Source organism: Dreissena polymorpha, chromosome 4 (genome assembly GCF_020536995.1).
Source record: "Dreissena polymorpha isolate Duluth1 chromosome 4, UMN_Dpol_1.0, whole genome shotgun sequence".
Classification (NCBI taxonomy): Eukaryota; Metazoa; Mollusca; class Bivalvia; order Myida; family Dreissenidae; genus Dreissena; species Dreissena polymorpha.
The window spans coordinates 17,117,385-17,131,904 of NC_068358.1; positions in this window are offsets into that span (position 1 = coordinate 17,117,385).

Below are 14,520 nucleotides of genomic sequence, written 5' to 3' on the forward strand. Positions count from 1 at the left end.
AACTTGTTGATTTTTTATCAAACTTAAGAATGTAGAGTATGATATTTGGTACTTCGTCATACGTTTACGTTCTTTACCATTTGCGTTTCTAGAATATGAAAACATGCTCAGTCAAAGCGAAATTGTATCATAGTCTTTCAAGTCAATTCTTCAGATTAAGTGCTTAAAAATGCAACTAATCCATAACAACCTCAACTCCTGTACCACCGTAGGAAAAGAAACAAGATATAGCTGTGATTTCGCATGTAAGAGTTATGGGAGCCTCGCTCTGGGAAAACAGGGCTTAATGCATGTGTGTAAAGTGTCGTCCCAGATAAGCATGTGCAGTAAACACAGGCTAATCATGAACGACACTTTACGCTTTTATATTCTGCATTTTAAGACTGTCTCTTCAAATCAAAATTCTATTCCTGGTGGAAAGTGTCGTTCCTGTTTAGCTTGTGCGCGCTGCACAGCCTGGTCTGGGACGACACTTAACGCACATGCATTATGCACTATTTTCTCATAGAGAGACCCAATTGTAATATGATCACCATTTCCTCTTTCAGACAGCCCTCTGAAGAACGTGCAGGTATGGCTAGGCCCGTCCCCCGACCTGTATTCTCTGGCAGGCTTCCGCGAAGGCATTCTTGCCGGCGACGCTGAAATCCAGGTGTCTGGCTTCAACGCTGTCCGATACTTGAAGGTGAAAATGAACCCTTCACAGAACCCGCTCCAACTATGCGATGTGTTGGCCCTTGGATTTCAGCACTGTAAGTATAGTACTATTTTCCGCATTCGTATTTATGAAAAATAGTACTCTGACGGCATTGCACCAGTTCGCTTTTGCGTAAAACCGAGGAAACAGTAATAACGCTGTTTGGTTTAAACCTGACTTCGGTTTTCAAAATCAAAATGCGTCCTTATTTTGGTCAAGCCCACAATTCGTGTAAGACGTACATAAACATAGTGAATCAAAACGCGTCTTGTACACTCACATTAAGACAGTTGTCATAGTCACCATTATCATCGTCGTCGTTGTCATCATCGAAATCCCCATCATCGTTATAATTATCATCACCAACTTCACCTTCGTCATATCATATCTTCAGCGTTATTATCATCACCTTCATTATTAACATCAACATAATCAGCAGCATAGTTTTCTCATCACCAGAATAACAATATTACTAGTAACCCAATACCCATTCGTTTGGATATGGAAATATCAGGAATACTAATGTATGGTTACTAAATTAAAGCCTTCACACATGGGATTAATAAACACATAATTTTGAGGTATACATCGATTTTATATGTTGATAATGTTTATAACATTATTATATCCTGATGAATAAGATAATTGTGACGATACAAATATTGATGATGAAAAATACAGAGATAATGGCGATGATGGTAGAATGGTGATGTTTTGTCGTTGATGATGATGATGGTGATGATAATGGTAATGTTCTGCGGCTGATGATAATGAGGTGAGGATGATAATGATCAGGATGTCGCTGTCGCTGTAGGAACTACTGTTTGAAGAAGAAAACCTACGCAATTATTCAAAGAAAAAACACGATATAAAAATCTATCCTTTGAACCGTTTTATCGGTGCACTAGTAGTGCCTTTCATGCGATTTTCCTTCCAAACAAAATAACGTACTTTTTATTATTTTCGGCGAATAAAGCTGAGTATGTGTTAAAATGTATCTTTGCAAAGCCCAGATCAGTAAATTGATGATAATATACCCTTCAGATTGTGCGGCGGCGCCCTGTCAGAACGGTGGCACGTGTTCAAACCAGCAGAACGGTTACACGTGCGCGTGTACGCAGGGCTGGACCGGTCCGAAATGTGATCAAGGTGGGATGAACTATGTGAACCTCGTTCTAGGAAACCTGGACTTAAGGCATGTTCGTAAAGTATCGTCCCAAATTAGCCTGTGCATATCGCACAGGCTAATCAGGGACGACACTATCTGCTTGTGTGGTATTATTCGTTTAAAGGAAGTCACGTCTCGCTAAAATCCAATTTAGGCGGAATGTGTCATCCCTGCATTAAGCCCAGTTTCCAAGAACAATGCGCATATCATATTGGTAAGGAAGGTATCTTTTATATGCTGGTCTGCAACAGCAAAACATGTGGTAGTATATTATGTTATATTTTACAGCGCATCGTCAACACTATTATGCTAATCATCATTGCAAACATTATAATCGATATGATGTAATAATTATTAAAATCATAATCATCGTTATCGTCGTCGCAAATGACGTCGTCCTCGATTTTTTGGCATAATATTAATGATACTACAACACCAACAACAAATACAACAACATCAACTACTACTACTACTACTACTACTACTACTACTACTACTACTACTACTACTACTACTACTACTACTACTACTTCTACTACTACTACTACTACTACTACTAATACTACTACTCCTACTACTACTACTACTACTACTACTACTACTACTACTACTACTACTACTACTACTACTACTACTACTACTACTACTACTACTACTACAACTACTACTCTACTACTACTACTACTACTACTACTGCTACGACTACTACTACTACTACTACTACTACTACTACTACTACTACTACTACTACTACTACTACTACTACTACTACTACTACTACTGCTACTACTATTACTTCTTCTACTTCTACTTCTACTACATTTTTAAATAATAATAATTTAAATAATAATAATTAATATAGTCATTATTATAAATATTTAAATCTGTATTTTTAAGATGTCAACGAATGCGCTATCAACCCTTGCAAAAACGGAGGTGTGTGTGAGGACAAGATAAATGGGTATCTTTGCGCATGCGTTGGAGAATGGGCGGGAACAAATTGCACTGTGGACGCTAGTAAGTACATGACAACAACGTCTAACCGATATGTTCTAAAAATAATTGTAATAAAACAGAAAGCGTTTGAAAACTCGAGATCACAAATTGTCGTCAATCATACGCGTGTTTGTTTTTTCGCCGTTTAATTTTCATCATGTATTACTTGAAACACGACTAAAGACATGACAATAAGCATGTTTTTCTTACTTATTGATTTATTATTTTCATGATAATAAATATTTGTTATTCTTATATGTGTACGTCCATGTCATTTATTGACAAAATGACGTCATTATTCCAGCGAATTTCTTCAGTAAAAATCTTTCACAATGTGAATAAACTGTGACAAGAGCATAAAATAAGAACAAAATCTGTTGGTCATGTTAAAAATAGAATCTTAGATTCGTGGTTATTTTGTATTGATTTATTAAACAAGTCATCTAAATACAGATAAAAACGAGGCTTGCCGACTACACATGCAAGATCCTATATATTCTGTACAATCCATAGGCTTTCAATGCTAGCACGCTAAAATACAATTCATTAATGTGAACATTATAAGTGCATGAACTTGAAACAAAGTTAAACCAACGCTACTGAGATATTTTTTAACTTGTTTGCAGTGGCCAACCTCGCATACGGGAAATTTGCCATGCAGTCAGACACGACTAAGGGCGGAGACGCCACTTTGGCTGTTGATGGGTCAATGACGTCGTATTCATCGACGATGTCAGCAAATGCATCATGGGAACTGGACCTTGGTGGCGAATACGTCATCAAAAACGTAACAATAAACGGTAAATATGTTACCATTGGTACTGTTTCGGGCGATTAGTATATATAAATATATTCATATTAGATGAGACATGTACACGCCTATAGTTATGATTTACGCCGTGCAAGTTACGATCGTTCTAGTCTAAAACAGAATGTGCTTGCAATTAGGCCAATAATTTCGATGGAAAAGTGTACAAAGCAGAATCGAGATACGGGATACGAGAATTGCAATCTTGGAAATGGTTAGAATGCCTTTTTTGCAATACAGTTTATGGTATAACGTCGATTATTCTCCCATTGTATCGTAATAAATTAATCCTCATTTAGTTTCGTTTTCAGACAATTATTTTACGATCCCTTGAGATTGTTACTGTAAGGCACAGTAATGAAGATTGTGATAAGATTCTTAAAAGGTTAATAATGTATATAAATTAACTTAATCATACAACAGTAATCTAAGATCCACTGTGAAATGTAAACGTGCCATTCACCAGTTAAAACGCTCTGAACATCGCTTTAATTGAATGTTCATTTTTAATCTATCAATTACTTAGAGATTAATGCACGGCGCCAGTGTTGCAGGTGTTCATAATGGTACACCTGATTATTAATGGCTTGAGGGGTTTACTCCGCGGCCAATTACTTGTCAGGTGTTCCATTATGGACTGATATCATAGTTATATCGCCGCCGTGTTTTATTTGTGTTGTTGGTTGTTGGATATATTGTATAATTACTTTTAATCAATATCTGAAAAGTAAATAAACGTTGAACACGGCTCCTTATAAATTTCTGACGAGTGTAACGTAACGAATACTTGGGGCATCATTGAATAAGTATAATAATCAAAATTTTTATCAACGAAAAAAAAACATATTTCATGCAATCTTCAAAAGGTAGTCACGCATAGACCATCATTTCATTGCCTTTGGTATAAAACGTCAATAAGATTTTTCGATTTTTGGCAAACTCATAACACGCGGGATGACCTATTAACACAACCATTAAGAAAAAAATGCGAGGAGTTAAGTCGAAATATACAGGAATTTTATTACGAAAAGAACGCTTAACAACTTGTTACTGATATGGCTGGAAAACGAGCGTCATTTAAAAATTAAAGAAAAGAAATTAAGAGTATAAAACGGCGAAAAACAACTGTCTCGGCATCGACGTCGCCATCTTGACTATCAGGTGATTACCTCTCTGTCTATAAAGAAATTTGATTTAATTCAAATTCGTGTTTGTCCACTAAAATTGACGTAAACTAACATCGCAAATGTTCAAGGCTGGTTTCACCCACCACATTGATCATCCCAACTTTCTAAACCGAAATCGTCAGCATTTTTATATCGAATGCATAGCTTCATTGTTTAAAAAGTCAATCAAATACTCAATTGTCAATACTTCTTTTGGTTGCGATTATAAAGAATCCGTATCGTTGCATATTTTGTGTTTTATTTTTAGTGTTTACATTTCTTACTTTTTCTTCTACTACTACTACTACTACTACTACTACTACTACTACTAGTACTACTACTACTACTACTACTACTACTACTACTACTACTACTACTACTACTACTACTACTACTACTACTACTACTACTACTACTACAACTACTACTACTACTACTACTACTACTACTACTACTACTACTACTACTACTACTACTACTACTACTACTACTACTACTACTACTACTACTACTACTACTATTACTACTACTACTACTACTACTACTACTACTACTACTACTACTACTACTACTACTACTACTACTACCACTACTACTACTACTACTACTACTACTACTACTTCTACTACTATTACTACTACTACAACTACTACTACTTCTACTACTACTACTACTACTACTACTACTACTACTACTACTACTACTACTACTACTACTACTACTACTACTACACTACTACTACTACTACAACTACTTCTACTACTACTACTACTACTACTACTACTACTACTACTACTACTACTACTACTACTACTGCTATTACTACTACTACTACTACTACTACTTGTACTACTTCTACCACTAGTACTACTCTACTACTGCTACTACTACTACTTGTACTACTACAACTACGACTAGTACTACTACTACTACTACTACTACTACTACTACTACTACTACTACTACTACTACTACTACTACTACTACTACTACTACTACTACTACTACTACTACTGTTATTATTAATATTATTTATGATACATGCAGCTTTAATATATTGATATAATATATTTAATTAAATTCGAAACATATCTCCTTATAAATATATAATAAGAACACGTATTACAGCGTTTTAGTACAGGCCCTAATGTTTGTACAATTTAATTCTCAAAACTGAAGGCATCTCCTTGGAAAACCTCGAAATGCATCTTGGCGCCACCAAAGATTCATACTCAAAGTCGGGATTTCGCTCGGGAACCATTTCCGGTCAGCACACTTTCACCGTGAGCGGCGTTGAAAACACCCGCTGGCTGAAGCTGCTCATGAACCCCGCTAAGGTGCCCCTGCAGATATATGAAGTCTCGGTGATGGGATATCCAGCATGTAAGTAAATGCAGTCCGCACTGGCTAATTACGACTGACACTTGCCGCCTTAATTGTATTTTAAGTTTGAAATAAAACAGTTCTTGGCAAAAATCCAGTTAAGGTGGAAAGTGTCTTCCCAGATAAGCCTCTGCAGACTGTACAGGCTAATCTGGGAGGATTGTGTACGCACACGTATTCACTGAGCGAGGCTCAATATTACGTCTCTGTGATGGAATATCCAGCATAAATAAATCATAATAAGAAGATCTGGTATAATGTATTTGAACAAGACACTCAAAGGGATCTTTTCACGGTTTGGTGAATTTACAAAATTGAAAAAAGTTGTTTCAGATTCGCAAATTTTCGGTTTAGTTACGATACTTGTGAGGAAACAGTATTACTGAACATTTGCCATGGTCTAATATAGCCATTATAAGCATCTTTTGACGTTTTAAAAACCTAAAAATTACAAAGCTTTGCAACGCGAAGCGATTGAATAATTTGGAGAGTTCTGTTGTTGTCGTTTAAATTTGTGAAACTACGAAGATTGCTAAAATAACCTATAAAATACGCATCTTATGTATGCTTGGCAGGATAGCTCAGTTGGCTAATGCGTTTTTACTTCAGGATTACGGGGGTCACTGGTTCTAGCCCTGATGCGGGCTACTTTTTTTCCTTTTTAAAATGTTCTTTTTGATTTTTTACTGGAGCTTTTTAAATTTAATGTTTTCATTTATTAATATAAAGCATGAAATGACAAACTTTAAAACATGCCAAAATCTGTGAAAATGCCCCTTTAAAGTAAAAAAGTGTGATTATGATTTTTCTTTCTCGGATTAAACGCCTCCTCGATTAAAGTATTTGTTCTTAATTTTACCATTTCATAAACGAAAACTATAAAGCATACCTTTTCATAAATATGTACACCTTTGTTATTTTACCACCATGCGTTCTTTTTGTATTATTGTTTTCGCATCCAGACTGTTCCACTTCTCCGTGCAAGAACGGTGGCTTGTGTACAAACACGCCGGCCCGTCACGTGTGCGACTGTCCCGATGGATGGACCGGAACCAACTGCGAAGAAGGTCAGAGTTATTTTATACATCCTTAAACTTATGAAACCAACTTATAGATGTGTTTGAAACGCTTGATATAGACGTTTTTCGGGCGATAATTTTTTATGCCAAGTTTGATGGGCTGTACTTATAATTCTTACAAATCTGGGGTATTCTTCTGCTTCTTATTGACCCAATGTGATCTGATTTATCAGCGGACAACAATAAAACTGCTGCACAGGCAACATTATATTCAACCGTTTCTCGGTATACTGAGAAAAACAATTAACATAATTTTATAAGATATTAACTAAACGAAAAAGTTTGTCAACTCTCTAAAAGTCACATTAAAAGTTATATCCCAATCCTCATGAAACTAGGTCAGAACATTAGTTTTAACCCATTTATGCCTTGTGTCTAGAAAAAGGGCCTTTGCAAACAGCGCAAACACAGATTAGACGCCGCATGATGCGGCGTCTCATCAGGGTCTGCGCTGTTTGCTTAAAGGGATTTGTGTAAGAAATTTTTTACCATAAGATAGTACTTAGTTCAAGTAGGATTGGCTTTAACATATATTTGCAAACAGAACGATTTACGTTTACAGACATCGACGAATGTGTGGGTAATCCATGCAAGAACGGAGCCACGTGCACCAATGGGCAGAACAAGTACACGTGCACGTGTGCTGGAGGTTGGCAGGGAACCAACTGTGACCAAGGTGTGCACATCCGTTATTTCGTTATTTCACTTATGTAACGATGTCTTTAATTTTACAGTTACATATATTGTGTTCGTAATGTGTGTTTATATTTTTAAATGCACAAATGCAGCTAGTTTGAAATCGGACAGCAAACATAATTATATTCTAGGCAAAATATTGTTTGCACAACAGACAAAACGCTAGGTACATTTTCCATTATCGCATAGTACCTATATTTCAAAACTCATAATTTTATTTAAATGTTCCCAATATTGTGGTATGAAACACGTGTTACTTATATATCGTGTTAACTTGTGTAGACAATACACCAGTTTCACAATGTTCATTTTAATTGCTGCTATGCGTGTAGACATCAACGAGTGTGCCACCAGCCCCTGTAAGAATGGAGCCACGTGCAACAACCTTTTCAATAATTACACGTGCACATGTGCGGCTGGGTGGCAGGGAGCCAGCTGTGACAAAGGTTCGTTTTTTCAGTATAAGTCATAATATAAGTCATCATAAAAACAAAATAATATTTTTCTTACACAAACACAAATCGTACATGAATAAACACTGCACCTGGAACATTAACACATACATTAGATTGATTAAACCAACCCCAAACACACACCAAACTTTCAAGATACTGTTTTTTTCAGTGTTTGATTATGTTCTTAGACTGAAAATTAGGTTGACATTTTCAAGATATTGACGAATGCGCCAACAGTTCCTGTCTAAACGGAGCCACGTGCAATAATCTTCTCAACAAGTACACATGCACGTGTGCGGGCGGATGGCAAGGAACCAATTGTGATCAAGGTAATACGACAATTCTATATTATCATTTTCCTTCCAGTTATATGAAACAAGTAAATTGTAAAGAAATATGTTAAGTTTAATTTTTTACAACACCATTACTATTTCTATTGATATTGATGTTTTGATATAAATAGAAAGAACAATATATTATTTAAGTGTGACTGAGATTATTATAGACAAAGGTTGACTAATAGTTTCGAATATTTAGCGTGTAGTAAATTAACCATTATCATTACATCGCAATGCTTGCAATATGTATTTGCTAACTTCTATAGATATAAATGAATGTGCCACCAACCCATGCAAGAATGGAGCCACGTGCATCAATGGGCAGAACAACCACACGTGCACTTGTACAGTCGGATGGCAAGGAGCCAACTGTGACCAAGGTGAGTTTCTGTAATAAACTATTCAGACAAATTGGTATTTAAACTGTTAGTGGTACATGCAGTTGTTCAACTTTACGAAATTAGTTCTAGTATGATTTGCTTCAACAAATTTACGAAGGCAGAACGACTTTCTCTTACAGATATCGACGAGTGTGCCACCAATCCATGCAAGAACGGGGCCACGTGCATCAATGGACAGAACAAGTACACGTGCACGTGTGCTGGAGGTTGGCAGGGAACCAACTGTGACCAAGGTAAGTACATCCGTTATTTAGCTAATATAACGCTGTATTATATTTGACAAATACCAAGAATTAGTTTTTAGTATGGGTTTATATTTTGAAATGTACCGCTACAATCAGTTCGCAATTATACAGCAAACATACGTTTATCCTTGGTAAAATATGTTATGCACCACCCACCAAATGCTATGTTATTTTTCCATGAACGAATTCCGCGTATATTTCAAGACACGTTATTGTTTGTTGTTTTCAACATATTTTGGTATTATACACGTATAATTTATATTATCAAAAGCTGTGAAAATTGTCCGAAAACGGATATCACCTATATTTCAAAACAGGTAATTATTCGGTATGTTGCAAATATGTTCTATGATCCACTTATTACTTTTATAATCACAGGGTTGTTTTTTTTCACATGTGAAAAAAAAACATACCACAGTTTCATTATGTGGGTTATAACTGTTAGTGTGCGTATTTGTTTGATTTCGTGTTCATAAACGTTGTATGGTGACTACTTTTGTTTCGGTAGACATTAACGAGTGTGCCACCAACCCGTGTAAGAACGGAGCCACGTGCAACAATCTTGTTAACAATTACACTTGCACGTGTACAGGGGGATGGCAGGGAACCAACTGTGACCAAGGTGAGTATCCGTTTTAGATCAATGCGACAATTTGATATACTTTCAATTGCAAGTATAAGAGGCACATTCAGTTGTTTATTTTATGACAAATAGTGATAAATCCAAGTATGAATGGCTTCAACACCTTTCGCAACCTGAACGATATCCTCTTACAGACATCGACGAATGTGCCACCAATCCATGCAAGAACGGGGCCTCGTGCATCAATGGGCAGAACAAGTACACGTGCACGTGTGCTGGGGGATGGCAAGGAACCAACTGTGACCTAGGTATGCTCACCCGTTATTTAACGAAAGTAACGCCTTCTTAATAAACATTTACACATATTGAGTTTTTAGTGGGTATTTATATGTTCAAATGCACATATTCATTCAAATCGTAATAAGATAGAACACAGATTTATTGACTGGGAAAAATATTTGATGCAATTAAGACAAAATGTTGTGTGAATATCCCATTTACGAATTGCACTTATATTTAAAGATATGTAATGTATTGGTATGTTTCTTGTTTTTGTATGATACCCGTATTGCTAAAATAATCATAGCTGTCATATAAATGGGAAAAACGCCAACTATTTTATTTGTCGGTAGGCAAAAAACAACATATGCTCAATATGGGTTTAATCTGATGTTTTGTGTTTTTGTTTCCTTTTGTGTTTATCAACGTTGTATGGTGACTACTTTTGTTTCGGTAGACATTTACGAGTGTTTCACCAACCCGTGTAAAAACGGAGCCACGTGCAACAATCTTGTCAACAAGTACACGTGTAAATATTCACGAAACAAATAGGCTTCAATATATTTTTTAAGCCATAACAATTACTCTTCCAGACATCGACGAGTGTGCCACAAATCCATGCAAGAACGGTGCCACGTGCATCAATGGGCAGAACAAGTACACATGCACGTGTGCTGAAGGTTGGCAGGGAACCAATTGTGACCAAGGTTAGCTTTCGTTTAGAACATTTGCATAAAGTAAAATATTTCATATTGCTATTATCTGGTTCCACTTGCTCAGTGCTGTTGTTAGAAACTAAAACTAAAACATTCTCTCTATAAGTGGTCAGAACCACCTTCCCTTGTGGTGTTTTCAAAAGACTAATTTGTGTAGCAAGAAACTCGTAAAATGTTGTATTGTTTTCATCAATCCTTAAGAATGATTTCCAGTAAGCAAAATTCGAGTCTATCCGTTTACTCTGATTTTATTGCCTGTCTCCCGACTCTGTCTAGTATGTGATTTGAGGCTGTCGGCTCTGTATGTATCCCATACTACATCAATCCTGTCCACTGACGAAAGCTGCTTAGATATAAAAAGTAATACAATATTTTAACATTTAAATCATTTTAACACAATTATTGTGACATATAGCAAGGTCAGGAAAATCTCTATCTCAGAAAAGGCGTTTTTTTACCTCCCGTTTAGAAATTGGTTTAAAAGTAGGTTCCAGGACAGATAGAGCGTGTCCTCACGTCTTATTTGATAAAGAGTATATATCATTCATACAGATTTTGGTTCTGTCTTCAGGAAGTGTAACATCTTTGATATTTTATATAACCTATTCAATAAAGTAGACGGCAAACTTTAATATAAAGTTACAGGAAGAACGTTTTGGAAATTGATAAATCATGAAATCGGAAAAAGAATTTCTGTATCGTTCAATTGCACACACACCATTCGAAAGAAAAGTTTATTAGCTCGGCTGTTTTCGGAGAAAACCCGAGGTATTGTCATAGCCAGCTCGTTATCTTCGTGTCTTGTCTCAAACCTTAATATTTTGTTAACCGTTTGAATTTTGGCTCTCAAATCAAAGTGCTTCCACCTACAACTTTGAAACTTCATATGTAGATGCACCTCGATGATTTGTACACAAGACACCCATATTTGGGTCACTAGGTCAAAGGTATATAAATATAAACTTTAACATAGGCTCTACAATCAACGTGTATTTCCAACTACAAATTTCATATGTAGGTGCACCTTGATGAATTCCACACGCCACACCCATTTTGGGGTCACTAGGTTAAATGTCAAGGTCACTGTTACCTCTAATATAACACTTAATCATAAACCTTAGCATTGGCTCTGAAATCAAAGTGCTTCCACCTACAACTTTGAAACTTCATATGCAGCTGCACCTTGATGAGTGTCACACGCAACACCCATATTTGGGTGACTAGGTCATTGGTCAATGTCATCAATGCTTCATAATCATAAACCTCAACTTGGGATATGAAATCAAAGTGCTTCCACCTACAACTTTAAAACTTCATATGTAGATGCAACTTGATAAATTCGACACGCCACGCCCATTTTTGGGTCACTAGTTCAAAGATGAAGGTCACTGTGCCCTAAATCCTTACCAACTTTCATTTATTCAAAACTGCACCCGCAGCCGAGCGTTGACACCCGTTATGCGGTGCTCTTGTATTTTTGTCTGTACACAGTTTCCACAAAATATTTGATAATGGTTATATATCTCTTTTCTTTCAGCCAAAAGTTCTGGCTGTATAGAGCAGGGTAAGTAAATATTTAAGACATTACAGTTTGTCCTCTACAACTCTGTTATTTTCTTAAGATAAATATTGAAAACATTTAAGTCAAGAACTCTCGTTCATACAGGGCACTGTTCGTAGACAATTTACGACATTTATGTATTACAATTCAGCCATATGCTCTAAATACGAGCATGATGTGATCCGCTTGAGACTCATGCACGGCACGAACTGCACCTCGTTCTGTCAATGCGCTCCCTTTGCAACCCTTGCTGACGGAACGGTGACCTACTACTGGGCGAGACAGAACTGTGGGCCAGGCACCGCGTTTGATTCGTCAATAGGAGTTTGCAACCATGTTGGCGCTTTTGTGTGTGAAGGTAACATTGCATTGGCATATGTTATCACAACTACATAACATTCGTGACCTCCAAAGCAATTCACGGCACATTTTAGTACTAACGGTCGGGTTAAACATGAAAGCATATGAAAGCTAATATCTATATGTATTTATATTGATTTTAGATGGATCGTTGACTACACCTGCACAGTCAACGCAACCAACACCTACGACGACTATTGGTAAGTGTTTACTACTTGCTGGTTTCGTTTTGACAATATGTCTGTACCTTTATTCGTGTAAAATACATTAATTGAACCGTTCATAAAACGTAAAATAATGCTAATTTAAAAAAATGGAAACCTTTTATGCACGTATTATTATTTTACTGTAAGTTTATTAACGAGCCGCGCGCTAGGAACACCAGGCTTAATGCATGCGCGTAACGTGTTGTCCCAAATTAACCACCGCAGTCTGCAAATCGTATGTGTTAGTACAAATATACCTTAATGATTATATACATTAGATTCAGGCTTTATTTATTACTGAAGTTTTCTCAATGCCATCACCGTTATCTATTCTGGTTGCATCTATATAAGACGGAAGGGAATTAAGATCAGATAATGCCTGGATTCTTCTTGCTAACTCTTGATAAGTCCTGTAAGTATCATATGATTTCTTATAGTTATTTGGTGGGTCGGGGAGAGGTTCGTTTGTTTTTAACTGTCAAAATAAACAAAACTTCCAGCCAGTATGCGCCTTTTCTTCGGGAACCTCTAAAGGTCCAGACAAACTTGCAAGTGTTACTGTTTTAGCCATGGTTAGTATTATTGTTAGTAATATCAGATGGATTACAGCCATATTGTTTGTAAGCCCCACAGCCAGAATGCCAGGTTAGATATTCTGCAAGCAAAACAAAAATTTATGACGTATAGAGATATGCCATTTCTTTAGATTTATACCTAAACTGTACATAATTTCTAGAACTCAATGATAAAGCTTAGCCTTCGTTTTAAACTATTTTCACATTTGCATATAGGTACCAAAATAACAAATAAAATTGCTATACATTTTAAATAATTTTATTTATTGCATCATCATCATCTTCAGTAATTGCATTCCTCTAACTAGAGTGCTCTCGCAATGAATACATGGCAAGTACTTGCATCAAATTTACTAAATCATCGAATCCCTAGCTTTTGTCACTTAGATCGTTGTAAATACTATTTTTTATATCAGTGTTGTTAATTATTTTAGTGTTAGAATTAATTTTATTTAATCCTTCACTAAACAAAACAATAGAAAGAAATATTATAACCTGATCATCTTTTAATCAGAGGAAAACAGTCAGTGAAGTTTGCAGTGACACATGTTTACAAATGAGGTTTTGGATACTAACAAGTGCAATATCAACTATTGAAAAATTAAGGTTTAATATAATTATGTACCTATAGATTTGAAATGAGGGTAAATACTGTATGATACGGGTATTAAATCTGTTTACTTCTAATGTTGTACAAGTTTGTATATGTAATAAAGGTAATGTACTTATAATCTCCCCTTTCAAGTACGAATTTGGACCAACTGTCATTTATTCAAAACTGCACCCGCAGCCGAGCGTTGACACCCGT